This window comes from Anser cygnoides, chromosome 4 (assembly GCF_040182565.1).
Source record: "Anser cygnoides isolate HZ-2024a breed goose chromosome 4, Taihu_goose_T2T_genome, whole genome shotgun sequence".
NCBI classification, from domain to species: domain Eukaryota; kingdom Metazoa; phylum Chordata; class Aves; order Anseriformes; family Anatidae; genus Anser; species Anser cygnoides.
Window position 1 is genome coordinate 60,325,609 of NC_089876.1, and position 4,939 is coordinate 60,330,547.

The 4,939-nt window shown below is 39.0% G+C and overlaps 1 non-coding gene across 1 annotated transcript; it reads right to left on the minus strand.

The window, feature by feature from the left end:
- Window positions 1-4,297: 4,297 nt before the first annotated feature.
- LOC125184595 (U6 spliceosomal RNA) lies at window positions 4,298-4,404 on the minus strand. The gene has a single exon (XR_007168865.1). It is a non-coding gene; the product is annotated as a U6 spliceosomal RNA (small nuclear RNA).
- Between the last annotated feature and the right edge of the window lie 535 nt (window positions 4,405-4,939).

The window sequence follows — 4,939 nt, forward strand, 5'->3', positions numbered from 1 at the left end:
GTTGTGGCATTCCCATATGATGACAATTACAGTGGTATTCTTATCATATTCATAGCCTGAGAAAGATACTTGCCCTCAAATCCTGTGAATCAGTCTATCAGAGTTCATTTACCCAGAGACAGAGTGCAGAAATTCCCCCAGAGGGAGAATGCCTGCTGATTAAAAAGGTGTCACTTCTCACACTGGTTGCTTTAATGATTCTAATAAACTTTGAGACTGTAGCTAGTCACATAATGTTTATACATATATATATACATATATGTATAACACTACAATGTATAGCATATATAATATATAGAATTACTATATAGTGTACATATATAATAAAGTTTAAATATTTTTATTAATAACTAGTGTTAGAAGATTCATTTTGCTTTACACATTTTTACTATACATTCTTCCATGTTTTATATCTGAAGCCACCCTAGTGTAATCTGTAAAATCTTCAGCAGTGAATTCTTATTAGTTAAGATTTAGAAAATTTTTGGAAATGTGCCTACAAATCTGAGAACAATTTTAAGTCCTTAGCTCACAAAGGAGGAGCTTGCAAACTCTAATGGCATTACCAACAATAATCTCTAATCCCCTTGGCATTCAGACCAATAGCTTCCGGGGTTTTCTCAGAGAGCCTATACACAGTGCTCCCGTGCAATAGTTGAAAGTATCTCTTACTCCTTGTATAGGTCCTATTCTTTTACAGGCAAATTCCAAATCAACTGTCTTGGAACCGTCTGCACTATTACTTTCAACACAGTTTAACCCTTTTTCCTTCACTGTTAGTGTTGGAAGGAAGCTCCGACACTGTCAGTCATTGTATTGTACTTAGGGAATGAGAGCAGTGTGGTGGTGCTTAGCTGCCCCTCACTGTGAAACCACTTCAGCCATACTGAGAACAATCCCTGCAGTGCTACATACCCAGCAGTGCAACTGGACCATTCAGCCACAAAAGACAATACGGGGTGCAGTACTAGGTGTACAGTTTCAGTAACAAGCCAAAGCACTTATTCCAGTTAAACTCTTTCAGGCACTCCAATGTAACAATAACTTACTACTATTAGCAAACGTCATCACATCATTTATGAAGCAAGGCATGTGTATACATAGTAATATAAAGCACTAATCTGTGGTGGTATGATGATTTATATCTGATCAAATTCATACCAAACTTGACATAAAAAGGTCTCAATCCAAACTCCATCTAAGCACTTGTTTGTTGTAGATCCAAAAATAATCTAGACACAGTCAAAGTATATAATTAGTTTCCTGGTCTGGATGTTATAGAAACTGCAGTACAATTCCAAATATAACCAACCATACTTTATTCAGAACAAACTAAAAATCCCTCAGATTTTATCCCTAGATTTTAAATATTATTTTCACATTTTTAGAAAAATTATAACATATTCAGAACTCAGAGATGAGTAGTAGATAAAGCTTTTGTAAATTTCAAACAGATTAGGTATACATGAACCTAAACACTGATGCCTGTTTATTTTTCCTTTAAGAGATCAATTTAGAGATAAGAGTTAATAATAACTTCAATAATAATAACAGTAATAACAACTTTTAAAGAACTAATCAGCATCAGTTAAAGTTGATGGAAAGAAATGCTTATGTCCGAAGCTGCCAGAACACAGCTAATCTTTTAGTACAGAGAGGGATTTCTCCATTCTCACCTTTTAAATGGGATAGATGCCTTAACCCACGTATTCCAAGGCTCAGGCTGAATGAGGTGAGGCAGCAGCAGGCATGGCCCCTGCCCAGCTGCAAAACCAAGCTGCAGTCAGCTCAGGTGGAGGTAAGTGCTGCTAAGCACCGAGACCCTGTGCTGCCAGGTCTATGCAAAGCCCGCTGCTGTCTTCTGTCAATGGCAAACATTGTGTTTAATGGGCTTTGGAAGGCACAGCTTGAGCATTTACAAGATCCATGTGGGGAGATGTTAAATATGTTAAGCGCTAAGATGTTTTTATGATCACTTTTTAGGGAAATCCTATGAGAAGAATAGATTCAAACAGCTCATGGTTTTGTTTACAGCTACTTTCACAAAAGTGCAAACATCACTCTTCTGATTTACCTATGGCTCAGTCTCATACAACTTGTCTTCAAAAACACTTTTCTAGAGATGCTCAAAGAAAAGCCCAAGACCTGAGGTACTAAGGTAGCATTACTCTGCAAATTCAAACAGAATAACCAAGTAGCAATGTATAGATTTTTATGGTTCTCCACATAATTGCATTATGCGTGGTGCCTTGGGACATATGCAGGCTTGGCAGAGCACACATTGTCTAGTCACTTTTCAGCAATGAAACCACAAACACGAAGTGTCACTTATGATTCAAGTGGTTCATAATGTACCAGTGCTTCAAGCGGATGAAATAATCACACATTATCAAAGTCAGCTATCAAGAAATCATCGTATTGTCTCCTTTTTTGCTGGATTGAGGTGAAGGCAACTAATTGATTTATTAACCAATGTAAGTCAATGGTTTATTCTTTTTTCCAGAGCAGCTGCCACCTGAATTTCCCTTTAAAAAGCAAATATAACAAAGGCTCGGTGAACTTCTAGTGGTTTTTTTTTTGTTTCTTTTTTTTTGAGATTTTTGTATTTTTGGAACAGCATATGCATTTACTTAAATGAAATCTCAGTCTCTGGCCTCCCTCCAGGTTCTTAGGCATATCATAACATTTAGAAATGACAATTAAAGCATTTCATGATTTTAACTAATAATTTCTCTAAATGCAAAAGCATTAAAAGCAAATAAAAATAGAGATCTACCAAAATCTACCAAAGCAGAGTGATAGAAACTGCTTTTTAGTCCTCAGTTTAGTTCACGTACAAAGCCTGTAGTCTCTTTCAAAGCCTGCAAAAACAAAAACAAAAATTCTTTCCATTCAGTTCAGGAGGATGAACATACAACTACATTTTTTTGATTTCTAGAAGTATTGCAAGTCCTTAATTCTGGAAAGTACCTACTTCTAAGCCCTTATCATCTGATTTTGTTGATGATAAGCAGAAATATTATCACCAACATTTCAGAACTTTATAATAAAAGACTAATACATTAAAAGTCTACCTAAACCCTCTACCTAAATCAAATATGCACATGCCATCTCTGCATGTCCACAAGTTGCTCCCTGTAAGTGAAAATATCACCCAATAAAACAAGAAAGGATTAATATATTTTTTTAGTAAAAAAAGAGAATTCCTTGGATTATTTCTACTAATAATTCTTTTGTCTAAACTCTCAGATTAAAGCTTGTCTATTAGTAGATAAAAGATGCAGCAGATATTTGCTGAGTATATTTCCTTAAGCTACCTGCATGTTTTTAGAAAAAATCACCAGTAAAGCTAGAGTTTGTGGGCAGCACAAGACAGGATGAAAGAAATGACAGTGAACCTAGTGTTCAGGGTACACAGCATGGGGCAACTGCAGCCAGGAACCAGGCAGCACAAGAATTTGCTTGCTGACTGTAACTGCTCTAATACATTTTGTATACGTTACTACACAAATAGGTATAGGCATCCCGCAAATTTCTAGGGGCAATTCTAGACACAGGCTGGACACAACAACCCAGGAGGTGCTTTCCTGGGTCTGCCACATGCAATCTAGAATAAACTGGTCAGATGTGCAGTAACTGATGGAAGTATTTGCTGTAGTGACCAGGAAGCAGCAGAAGTTCACAGAATCACACAGAATCACAGAATCATCTAGGTTGGAAGAGACCTTCAAGATCACCAAGTCCAACCTCTGACCTAACACTAACAAGTCCTCCACTAAACCATATCACTAAACTCTAAATCTAAACATCTTTTAAAGACATCCAGGGATGGTGAATCAACCACTTCCCTGGGCAGCCTATTCCAATGCCTAACAACCATTTCCATAAAGAAGTTCTTCCTAATATCCAACCTAAACCTCCCCTGGCGCAACTTTAGCCCATTCCCCCTCGTCCTGTCACCAGGCATGTAGGAGAATAGACCAACCGCCACCTCGCTACAGCCTCCTTTAAGGTACCTGTAGAGTGAGATAAGGTCACCCTTGAGCCTCCTCTTCTCCAGGCTGAACAATCCCAGCTCCCTCAGCCGCTCCTCATAAGACTTGTTCTCCAGACCCCTCACCAGCTTTGTTGCCCTTCTCTGGACTCGCTCGAGCACCTCGATGTCCTTCTTGTAGCGAGGGGCCCAAAACTGAAAGAAATGGGCACCCGCATCCCTGCGTGGGCTCGAACCACCAGCCTTTCACTTAACAGCTGGATGCACTGACCAATTGTGCCACAGAGACCTGTGACATCCCTCAAAAATATGGAACACTTCATGAATTTGCGTGTCATCTTTGTGCAGGGGCCATGCTAATCTTCTCTGCATTGTCCCAATTTTAGTATATGTGCTGCCGAAGCGAGCACAAGGGAGGTAGGTGAGCAGCAAGACATCAGGCTCAGGATGGCAGATTTCAGCATGCTCAAGGAAGTGGTAGGCAGGATCCCATGGGATGGTGCCTGGCAGGAGAAAGGGGTCCAGGACAGCTGGTTGTTCTTCTAGGACAGCCTTCACAAAACACTCTTTAACAGTACATTCCAGTGTGCAAGAAGCTGAACAGCCACAGTAGGTGGTCAGAGTGGTTGAATAAGGAATTGCTGACAAACACAAAAAGGAGATGGATGGAAGGTAGAAAAGGGCTACCAATGTGAAATGCAAAAGTATCAGCTAAATTTGAAGCACTGAACTTGAAAATGGCAAGTATGTGAAAGGCAGCAGGATGCAAGAGTTTTTATAGGTACCTCTGCAGCAAAAAGAAGACTTAATTTTGATGAAATGTCATTGATAGTTAAAGTACAAATTGCTATAGGTTATAGTTTCATCCAGCTATTAAACAGCCCCTACAAACTTGAATAGAATGGCAATCAATTATTCATTTAGGGACTGGTTATTGTGAGTGAG